Source organism: Balaenoptera physalus (assembly GCF_965194825.1).
Source record: "Balaenoptera physalus genome assembly, chromosome: 6".
Classification (NCBI taxonomy): Eukaryota; Metazoa; Chordata; class Mammalia; order Artiodactyla; family Balaenopteridae; genus Balaenoptera; species Balaenoptera physalus.
This window is the reverse complement of record NC_138885.1, coordinates 48,526,884-48,539,803: the sequence shown is the minus strand read 5'-3', so window position 1 is coordinate 48,539,803 and position 12,920 is coordinate 48,526,884.

Below are 12,920 nucleotides of genomic sequence, written 5' to 3'. Positions count from 1 at the left end.
ACAACAAATGCTGGAGAGGGTGTGGAGAAAAGGGAACACTCTTGCACTGTTGGTGGGAATGTAAATTGATACAGCCACTATGGAGAACAGTATGGATGTTCCTTAAGAAACTAAAAATAGAACTACCATATGACCCAGCAATCCCACTACTGGACATATGCCCAGAGAAAACCATAATTCAAAAAGACACACGTACCCCAATGTTCATTGCAGCACTATTTATAATAGCTAGGTCATAGAAGCAACCTTAATGCCCATCAACAGATGAATGGATAAAGAAGTTGTGGTACATATATACAATGGAATATTACTCAGCCATAAAAAGGAATGAAATTGGGTCATTTGTAGAGATGTGGATGGATCTAGAGACTGTCACACAGAGTGAAGTAAGTCAGAAAGAGAAAAACAAATATCATATATTAACGCATATATGTGAAACCTAGAAAAATGGTACAGATGAACCAGCTTGCAGGGCAGAAATTGAGACAGAGATGTAGAGAACAAAAAAACGTATGGACACCAAGTGAGGAAAGCGGTGGGGGGTGGGGGGGTGGGGGGATGAATTGGGAAATTGGGATTGACATGTATACACTAATATGTATAAAATGGATAACTAATAAGAACCTGCTGTATAAAAAAATAAAATTAAATTAAAAAAAATACATTGCTACTGGAATGTGCAAGCTAAAAAAAAAAAAAGAAAACATGTCATTGGTAAACTAATCATGAGAATGCAATTTGGTGCAACTGCTTTTATTTGACAGAAACAAAAATTGGGGTTTTGGATTTCCAGTGGGGTTTTGTATTATTTGTTTTCTGAGTTATCTGAAATTCCACCACGCTGCACCAAGTTCTCATACTTTCGTGTACATCAGAATCACCGTGCATGCATTTTTAATAAAGTTCCAAGGCCTTAACTCCAGAAAATCTGATGCTTTAGGTCTGAGTGACACCAAAGAATATGCATTTTTCGCCAGCATCCCAGGTAATACTAATGCAGGTGGTCTTTAATGCCCATTTTGAGGAAGACTTAGAGCCGAGACAAAATGCACATTTGCTTTGGAAAAATTATTTGGTTTTTACCATGTGAAGAATCTAAAGAAACTCATATTTACTTTTTTTTTTAAACAGAGTCACAGATTATTTTTTAATTTTTTTATTTTTATTTTTGGCTGCATTGGGTCTTCATTGCTGCACACGGGCTTTCACTAGTTGCGGCGAGTGGGAGCTACTCTTTGTTGCGGTGCGTGGGCTTCTCATTGCAGTGGCTTCTCTCTGTTGTGCAGCATGGCCTCTAGGTGTGCGGGCTTCAGTAGTTGTGGCACACTGGGCTCAGTAGTTGCGGCTCGCGGGCTCTAGAGCGCAGGCTCAGTAGTTGTGGCACATGGGCTTAGTTACTCCGCGGCATGTCGGCTCTTCCCGGGCCAGGGTCCGAACCTGTGTCCCCTGCATTGGCAGGCGGATTCTTAACCACTGTGCCACCAGGGAAGACCCCGTATTTACTTTCATATATAGACCACAATCAATTCACTTCTGGAAAAAAAAGTCCTCCCATAATTTGAAATTTTGTTCACTTTGAATGTTACACCTTATGAATACATTATACACAGAGTTTGAATTGTTAGTTCTACAATACTTTTCATGATGAAGGTCCATACGATTCATATATTTGGTTCATTAGAGGCTTGGACAGCTGTTTAAATTATCACTTGATAGTGTAAGAGCAATCCTTTTACATTTTCCTTTGTTTATGAAAATATTTACTTTAAAGCCCCAAGAATTACCAAGCCTCTCCTACTTTTAAAATCTTTATGTACAAAAGGAAGGATTTCCTGAAATTTTCTTGGGAATTTTCCCCGAGGATATTTACTAAGTACATCTTGTCTAATCCTTTCCAGGGCTCCTGTAAGACATATTTCTTTACGCTTAGTAACAGAGAACATTACAAACAAAAACTTGCAATCTTATGTAGAATTCAAGCCAGATAAAACTTGGAAAACAACTATATGTCTTTCAGAGGATTGCCTTTCAGCAGCATTGAAAATGCATATTTCAGATACCAAATAGCAGATAAATGTAATGCTTTCCAAGATGGAACATAAGATCCCAGTCTATTTTAAGAGGAAGAAAAGATTGGAAAATATCCCAGAAATGTCACTGTGGGAGCAGGTTGAACAACCCACTAGTATAAAAAGAATTTTTCTTTAAAAAAAGCAATCACATCACACATTTATTAAATTTAGGGAGGACAGTAGAATAAAAAGTGTTAGATTTCCTTAGGAAAAATATTCAAGTGAAACTAAGTCCTGAACTATAATTGAATATTACAGTTTAGTAGATGGTGTTCAGAATCATGGGACCAGAAGGCACTATAGACATTCATCTAATCATTTTCCTGCCTTCACTTGAGTCCTACCACTAAGTCACCTAAGGTTAATAAATAATCTATCTCATTTCGAATGCCTGCAGAGGAAGAAATTTTATAAATCCCTCATTTACCTCTTCAATAACCCATGCACAGTTTGAATCTATTTCATTCAAATAAATTATCTTCTTGTATTCAATCCAAAAATATTAATACCCCACTATGTGTTGGTTTAAAAACTGGCCCCTGTAAACAGAGGGCAGGGAGAGACCAAAGAAAGAGGCAGAGCACTCCAGATTGGTAGGTGGCAGATTTAATAAGCAAGGGAACTTATGAGACTTGTCTTGGGTGGCTGTAAGACTAATATATCACCACACCCACCTACCAGAATATTAAAAGCTTGTATAGAGGCCTTAATGGGGTTCAGGCACATATACCATCCAGATGCTGTCAACAACACATTGTTCTCTCAAAGACTGCATCCTTGAAAATGACTCCCACTGTAGGAACCATGAGGAGAGGGTACATTCCATGCATCGTGGAGGCAGGTGAGGAGCCTCTGATTGCCCGGGTCCAGCTCACAGGTCAAACAGTGGTCATGTTCTCTAGATTACCTCCTCCAACACTATGTATAAGATCCATCCAAAACCTCCACCCAAAACCTGAGAAATTTAGTCAATCACAAGGCATCTTAGATACATAAAATCAAAACAGTTATTCCAATGAGGACATTATGCAAAACTATGGATTTTAACTCTTTGCCCATACTACCCCTTCCCCTTTCAATATCCAACCATCCATAACCCCCAAATCACAGTATAAACACTGGTAGGAACATAAAGTGTTCAGCTCAAGAATCCTTGAATACTTGCTTCAATTGCAACCTCTAAACATTTAATTTGTTGATATTTGATAGGGCAATGATATTCACAAATCTATAATCTGTAGATGCTATTGGCATGCATTTATATTCCATTAGAAATGACATACATATTGTGAGAGAAGAGGAAAACATTCAAACTTCTAGGGGCCCTCCTCAATACCTTATTCAGGTGGGAGAAAATAATAGGCAGGAGATGACTGTAAAATGAATAATCACTACCTGTACTTACTAGAAGATCTGAATTTTCGGAGAGGTAAGATTTTATGGACAGAACAGAGGAAGTAGTGGCCACTCTATCAATTTTTGAGTTATGCTCTTATAGGGGGAATATTGGTCCCCTCTATAGTGATCTATTCCAGTATTACAAGTTCATGCATGATTGATGGGCATTTGGAGCTCCTCCCCTGATTATCAGCAGAACCCAGCTCCTATACTTACCTCCAGCTCTGCCTTCTCTATTATGATTCTGGAACAAAAGGATGAGGTTCTGCAAACACAATATGTTTACCTGGCCCGGTGTTCTCATTCTATTGCACACTTACAAATGATTTGTCTTTGTCATGTTTCCCAATGTCAAAATGATCCACTGCATATATTTTTCATTCAGAATCTTGTCTGAAGTGTCCAAAGTAAAAAGTAATTATTTGGTTGTCAATTGATGATACTATGTTATTAAGCAAATTTACTAACTTCACACACACACGAAAAAGGTTTTGGTCTTTGTCTTTACTTGCACTCATGCATTCTTATAAATCCTCTTGGCTTCACCTGTCTTATATTCCAGTCACCACTGCAGCAAGTTCATCATAGAGTCTGACTAGCTTCACACAGTACCTCCATCCCACTCTACACATCTCTTTCCTCCACTCCTAAGCTTCAGTATGGATATACTGACACATATACAATCTTGAAGGTAATTCTCCATGGGGAAAAGTTGGCCAATGGCGAACAGAATCCAATGAATCGATGATTCTCCCTTCCTCCTCTCACTCACAAACAGACAGCCCTGGGATACATGGCTTCTCAGATAATACCCAGGCTTCCATTGTAGTAATCAACTCATATTCTTGTGTTGGTTCTCTTTTTTTTCTCTCCTGATCCCTGGGTTTATTACCCAATAAAGTGCTTATACAAAAGTTTTCAACTTAGGTTCTGCTCTCTAGGGGAACCCAAGTAAGATAGGCAGTGATTTTCATTTTTATGTTGGTTTCCTAAAAATAATCCTCCCAACTGACTTAGTTGTAAGTCAGTTGAGAGAAGAGGATAGGACAAATAGAAAATACATTTATGATGGTTTTCCTCAACTAAAACCCCAGATATAGACATACAGACTGTGTATATATATTCTAGTTCTAGATACTATTCAGTGTGATTGCCCTACTTCTTAAAGTCGTTTTTTCCTCATAAAAATATACCTCTTTTAGAAGATAAATTCCTTTAAAAATAGTAACCTATGTCAAAATATTCAATTAACTCACTTTTTTAAAAGCCCCTTTAAAGCTTAATTGAAGTAACATGCATTTTTTTGAAGTATTCTCTCCACTCCCATTTCTGGTAATCCTGTTCATGCCTTCTTCACTTCCCCAATATCAGCTGTCATATTCTACTTTTAAAAGAAACTTAAATGTGTGATAAACAATAGGAATTTGGTTACTTTTTTTCAAGTACAGTACTGATCAACAGAATAGCCACCCTTAAGCCTAATTAATACTACATAAACAAAGTTGTGCTTTTTCCATTTAATATCTAGAAAATTCAGGGGAAAATAATACTCTTCCAAAAATATAGAAGACTGAACTAATATAAACCCCTATCTCACTATAAAAACAGGGAAAGGATTAATAAAGTATAACTCTCACTTTTTATATATAAAGATGAACTGGTAGATGCAAAAGCCAATGTATCAGGTGCCCAAGGATATAATTCCTGGATATAAGCCCTAAGGACTTCAGAGCTGGGGCTTCAAATACCAAACAAGGTCAGGAGATGTGCCTTGAGCTTATATAAGGCAAAGAGCTGGAATCAAGCTTCTTGAAAAGTAGGAAGCTTTGAATTGACGCCATTCCATAAAAATGAGAATGGAATAGTTTCTCCAATCAACTCAGGAAGCAGCAAGGAAACTTACTGTGTGCCTAGAATTCAGTGGAAGTTAAATGAATCCCATGAAAAATGAAACATCAAAGTTACATCTGTACATGAGTAAGGAGTCCAAATTTATACTACTCATATGGTGCTGACATCTAAAGCCCAGAATTTAACATAAAAATCAGTGAAATCCTAGAACTATGGCAGAAACAAACCCAAAATTCTTCTGTAGAAACACTGTATATTTAGGGTGCAGGGAATTCCCACAGAATAAACACACTCATTGAAAATAAGCTTATAATGCATACAAAGGAATAATATACCATGATAAATAATAATTAGACAGAACTAACAGGAGAATTAGAAATCCAAGAAACTTGAGATACTAAATCAGTCCAAAGATAAATTTTTAAGTGTTTAAAAGAAGGAATGAAAAACTTAATGAGTATAGTGTGCTCTTATTTTAATAAAAATAAAAACATAAATTTTTAAATATAATATTTGACACTAAAATTTCAATAGGCTAAACAAATGGTTAAACACAGGAAGAAGCGGAACAACTGGTTAAGCTGAAGGGAAAAATGGTAAACTGGAGAAGAGATCCAAAGAAGTTACACAGAATGTAGCACTAATAAAAAAGATGAAAACCACAGAAGAGAGGTTAAGAGATAGGGAATAGGGGGTTTAGAATGAGAAAATTCAACATACATTCAATATGAGTTCCAGTAAAGGGGGAATAAAGAAAACTAAGGAGAGGTAAGAGTCAATGAATAAAAATATCTCCTTAATTGAAAAAAGCAGAGGACTTATAGAGGCAAATAACAATAAATTTCTACCTAAACACTTCAGAGTAATATTGAAAATTATCTATGATAAAGAGAAAAATATTTTAAAAAACCCAAGATTAACAGTTCTCAAAGAAATAACAATTAGACAAAGAGTAGACTCTCCATAAACAGCAACAGAAGCCAAATAGAATTACCCCTCCAAGGTGTTGAGAAAATAGTCATTCGAAATTAGAAAACCAGATAAAACAGCATTCAAGAGTAACATAAAATGAAAACATTTTCAGAAAAACAAAGAATGAGATGGTTTACCATCCGGAGATTCTTGTTGAAAAAAAGTATTAAAGGGCATGTGTCAGGAAGGAGAAAATTAACCACAGAAGAAAAAGTAAAGTGTAAAAAACAATAACTAGCAAAAACTACTGGAAAATATTTTGGTAAATCTAAATAAGCATCAAAATATACATATATGAAATATTTATATTTATAATATATAATTATATACAATCTTTATTATACAGAATAATTATATTATTTTAGTAAATTAAATTATAATATATTAAATATGTAATATAACATGTACTTAATATTTTATATTAAATATGATTATATTATCTATAATTTATAATACTTATATATATAAAGGATTACTATTCAAACCCAGAAAGAATTCTTATAAGTCAATTAAAGATGAGACAAGACCATAAAATATTCAAATGGCAAAGGATATGAACAGTTAATAGACTAAAATTTCCAAATGGTTAACAGACATATGAAAGGCTCTTTGTTCTAGCTCTATGTTCTGGCTAGTAATCAAGGAAATAAAAATTAAAAGACATTGATCTTTCATATCTATCAAATTTGAAAACCTTAAATTAAGATCAGGATTTTCATAAACATGGGAAAATAGCAATTTTCATTATACTATCTATGGGAGTAAAAATTGGTACAATCCCTTTGGAGTGAAATTTACCAATATCTAAAAGACTTTAAAGTCTGCTTAGCACACCATTCAGCAATTCCCCTCTCAAGAGTATACAAGAAACTAGGGAATTCTAGGGGAATTCCTAGAGAAACTGTCTTACATATGCCCAAGAAAACATGTACAAAAATGTTTATAGTAGCAAAATACTGAAAGCAATCTAAAATCAGATAAATCGTGGGATTTTATGTAATATAATACCAGATAACAGTAAAAATGAATGAATTAGATCTACCTATATCATCCAGATTCATCTTGAAAAACTAATGTTGAGTGAAAGAAGTTAGAGAATATTAAATACAATAAATTACAACATTGTCCAGGTACAGTTTTAAAAATTTAAACATTAAATGGCATAATCTATATGCACACTTATGATAATGTTGCCAATAGGCAAGCTAGAAAACCAGCTTTCCATTTTATTACTGATTTATTTTGGGTAAATGTAGTTTCTATTTCATGGAGAGTAAAGAGGGTTTTGGATTCATTACTGACTTATTGCTGATTTTTATTTTATTTCTATTTCATGGACAGTAAAGAAAGTTTATTTAAAAAGAAAACACTTCAAGTTCTTACTACTTAAGCATGTTTAAGCAAAAGGAAGCATTAAAAATCACATTATTTTAAAAGATGATGGAAGATTAGTGAACCAAATCTTTGATTTGATTAACCCCTACCTTCATCCTAAATTTTTAAAATCTTTCAAATATTTATAACATCCCAAATTTTAGTAAGGCTGTTGACTCATCTAATGATTTCCATATTTTGCAAAACTCTAAGTCAACTGTGTGAAGGAAAATAAATTATTTACAATTTTAACATTGTAATAGCATAATTTTGATTGAAGCAGATATCCTTCAGCAATTTTTATTATTTATTCCATGTATAAACATGACAATATTTCTACTGGACTGAGAAGAATCCTCTTTATTTCTAAAACCATGAGGAAATCCAAAGCTGAGTGCTAATTGATGAGAAAAATGACAGTTCACAGCATTTTTAAAGGAGTCTGGAATGTAAGCTTCACTAATTGCAGTTTCCTTGGAAGCACAGAGGTTTATATTAAATCTTGTCGCATTTCAATCTACATTTAATTATCACAGATCAGCCTTCAAATGCCTGTTGATGAGAAAGAAAATCACACAGGATATGGTAACCAAGGAGCACAGAAAGAGTTGCAAGACATCTGTTCTTTTGCTTCTGTGGTAAAACTAATCAATATTTTCACGCAGTCTCCCAAAACAGATAAACTCATGACACAATAAAACCAGCCTTTCTGTGTGCATCACTACCCCAGAACCTCTGCTAATTGTTAACAGCTACAGGTTGCTTGAAAAGCTTTTGTCTTCTTTGGGTATCACATTCCAGCAGCAAAGCTCTGGGGATGTTTATATTTCTGTGCAAGAGTCTCCTGAGACCACTGCCTCCCGTAACATTCAGAGTGATGGTTCAGCTCCTCCTTACAAACCATGAGAGTCTGTGGTTTGCTGCCACACCAGACACATCAATCATCATGCCTACCACCCCTTACAAAGAAACTGCCTTTCCACAGTTCCTGCTGAAGATACTAGCCACAGCTTCTCGTACTGTAGGGGAGGCCATATTCTGTATCATATAACCCACCTCCTCTATCTCCCTTGGAACACAAGTGATTGGAAAATGGGTGGATATCTGACCCAAGGTGAGATCACCTTTCAGTTGTCCAGTGGCCTGTAAGTTGGCTTATTGTGAAAAGCTTAACTGAGTTCATTAAAATCTTGCTCTGGGAACTGTGAAATACAGTGAGAATTGGTGTCAGCAGTGGGAAATTAAAGTAAAATATTGCTCAAATAGAAGCCATGAGGTGAAGGAGAGGATATGATGGGCCAGATCAAGTTATGAAGAAGAAAACACGAGTGCGTGGAGGATATTAAGAAGAACCGTTGTAAAAGCAGCAGGTTTTAGTTGAAAGAGCAGTAGTGACAGAGAGAGGTTGAATGATATCACCGGGAGCAGTAAAGCAAAACTCTACCATGTCACTTGCTGAGAAAGACTTACCAGTTTCTTTCTGAAACTGAAACCTTTCTTACCAGAAACTTACCAGTTTCTTTCTGAAACCTTTCTTTCTGAAAGGTCTCCCTTTCACCAAATTGTGTATCTTAATACTGACCCTCCATTCCTATTACAGAATAACACTCTCTAATTGAAGTAGACTGAGTGATTTAAGAATCGAAATAATTGTCACTTCTACTACATTTTAAAGTACGAGCATTGCAAAATTTACGTAACTCTATTACAGTCTTACAGTTACCTTCTCTTTAATCTCTTACTTTGCTTACAGGATCTACAATGTAGCTTTATAATAAATTTTGATATCTACCACTCTTTTCTCGCTAAAATGCTAACTCAAACCCAGTGGGAAATACAAAAGCAAGAAATTTGAGAAGTTAGTGTAATATTTATGATACTCTTATCCCTACACATCATCGTTCATACGTGACTTGGATTTTTATCCTGGGAGACTATTATTAGGAGAAGCAGATAGTGGAGAGTAAGAGTACAACACCCCTTAATTTTATTTTGGAATTTTATTTTATTTATTTTTATACAGCAGGTTCTTATTAGTCATCTATTTTGTACATATTTGTGTATATATGTCAATCCTAATCTCCCAATTCATACCACCATCCCCACCCCCCACCCACTTTCTCCCCTTAGTGTCCACAGGTTTGTTCTCTACATCTGTTTCTCTATTTCTTCCTTGCAAACTGGTTCATCTGTACCATTTTTCTAGATTCCTCATATATGCGTTAATATACAATATTTGTTTTTCTCTTTCTGACTTACTTCACTCTGTATGACAGGCTCTAGGTCCATCCACATCTCTACAAATGACCCACTTTCATTCTTTTTATGTCTGAGTAATATTCCTTTGTATATATGTACCACATCTTCTTTATCCATTCGTCTGTCAATGGGCATTTAGGTTGCTTCCGTGACCTGGCTATTGTAAATGGCGCTGCAATGAACATTAGGGTGCATGTGTCTTTTTCTTTCTTTTTTTGTATTTTCGAATTTTATTTTATTTGTTTATTTTTTATACAGCAGGTTCTTATTAGGTGCATGTGTCTTTTTGAATTATGGTTTTCTCTGGGTATATGCTCAGCAGTAGGATTGCTGGGTCATATGGTAATTCTATTTTTAGTTTTTTAAGGAACCTCCATACTGTTCTCCATAGTGGCTTTATCAATTTACATTCCCACCAACAGTGCAAGAGTGTTCCCTTTTCACCACACCCTCTCCAGCATTTGTTGTTCGTAGATTTTCTGATGATGCCCAACACCCCTTAATTTTGTTGAGTACCAGACAGTTGAGCCATGCCAATTACAAAAAAGAAAAAGGAGCACACTAGTCCTATATTTGAACTCACTAAATATTTCCCATTTCCCACATCTGAACCACTCCTAAGTTTAACATAACAATGCCAAACAGAAAAGAGAAAAGAAAAGTAGAAAAACTCAGAATTTTTTTTAAGTGTAGCTGCACTTATAGAAAAAAATAAGGAAAAGTAAATTGAATAAAAAATTCCCCACAAGTGACACTGAATTCCTCAAGGAAGTTATTTATAGTTGGGTCCAGAATCACATAATCGATTTTTGTAGTTTAAAAAAATGCCATCAGAGTTTTTACAAAGAACTTCTGTTTTTTGTGCTTCAGATATCAGAGAGTCAATGACCTTGAATGAAAAGGAAAAAAAAATAAATTCTCTTTTTCTGAGATACACACAATGCTCACTTTTACTTGTTATTTCAAAGTCTGTAGTACCTGGCATGTTTTAAAGTTTTAAGCCCTTTTTCTTATGATTTTCCAGTCTTTATGGTCATCCACAAAATCATTAGTTGACTCTAGATTACAACTGAAACTGCATAGAATTCTTTTGTTTCCTTTCTTCTTTTTCAAATAAAAAAACTGAAAAATTCTCCATGATTCTGTTAGTGTACAACACTTTCCTAAGCAATGATTACAACTGATGAAACATTTGTAATTATAAAACCACAGTAAATCAAACTGAAACAGCAACGGGATATTGTAATCTAAAGATGAGTTTGTTTTTCTGCCTCTCAAACTTGTGTACACTTTATATTCTTGATATTGTTTTTTCTTTACTAAGTATAAATCCAGCTTAAAAGTGTCACTTTTTCTGTCAAAATATAACAAAAAAGTTGGTAGCAGTATTAAAATTATATTTTATCAGTACCAACTGTGAATAGTTTTAGCCCAAAAAGAATTAATGTTTACTATTACATTTTCATGTTATCCTCATTTGATTTGCAATGACCCAGCTACACAGCCATGTCAAAAATTAGAGTCTTTAAACAAACATGCTTAAGAACAAAAGTGGGTAGTAAATTAGATCAACAATCTCTATTAACCTTAAGTGGCCAAGCTCATAAAGACACTTCCTTTGTTGTCTTACTGCAGAACCCCACACAGTTTATACCCAAAAGTCCTAAGGAGCTGCTCCAGAGATGTTCTCAATAGTGCAAAAAATTACATGATAAACTCTAATAGTAATTTATTATTTTAAAACATACTATCAATGTATGTTTACATTGTATTAGGAATAAAATAAAATTTCCCAAACATGATAAAATAAATATTATGCATTACACTTACTAGAGAAAAATTTAGATGTACACCTTTCACGTTCTGAAACAAGGCAGGGACACCCGCTATTACACAGCTGTTACTCAATTTAGTAGAGAATGTCCTGGTCAATAAATAAACTAGTTTATTAAAAAAAATACATATAAGAATTTTTTAAAAAAGCATAAATTTGTCTTTGCAGATAAAAAATAACTAAAAGAAAATCAACAAATATTAAAATATTAAAATCAATAATAAAGTAAAGGGAGTTTATTGCATTTAAAATCCAACTTAAAAATAATAATGTTCCTTTAAAGTAGCAGTAACTACACAGAATATATAATAGAAATAGAATCCATTTATAAAACACAAGAAACACTATAGGGTATCTAGGGATGAATTTAGCAAACCATTCCTGAAATGTTCTGGGAGAAAATTTTGAAACCATATTAAAAGACCATTAAAAAAAGGCCTAGGGCTTCCCTGGTGGCGCAGTGATTGAGAATCTGCCTGCCAATGCAGGGGACACGGGTTTGAGCCCTGGTCTGGGAAGATCCCACATGCCGCGGAGCAACTAGGCCCGTGAGCCACAATTACTGAGCCTGCGCATCTGGAGCCTGTGCTCCGCAACAAGAGAGGCCGTGACAGTGACAGGCCCGCGCACCGCGATGAAGAGTGGCCCCCGCTTGCCACAACTAGAGAAAGCCCTCGCACAGAAACAAAGACCCAACACAGCCATAAATAAATAAATAAGTAATTAAATATTTAATGGAATAAAATAATACATGTGTGGGGATACAGAAGTAGTATGGTATTTGTTAATTCTTAAAAAAAAAAAAAAAAGGCCTAAAAGATGGAGTAAGATAACATGCTTGAGAATAAAATGATGAAGCATTTTAAAGATGCCAGTTTTCCCCAAATCAATCCATATATTCAATAAAATTCATATTAAAATCCTAGAAAGAATTATTTTAGAATAAGACAGTGATTCTTAAATTTACATCAAAGAATAAAGATCTGTGAATAGCTATGAAATTTTTTAAAAGAACAAATCTTTTTTGGTTTGTACTTACCTTTCCAGATTTTAAGACACTTTAAAACCATGAAACCAGCATGAGAGTGGTGCATAAACAGATGAGAAGACCAGTGAAATACAATAGAGAGCCCAGAAACACCATAATTAACGAAAAGTTA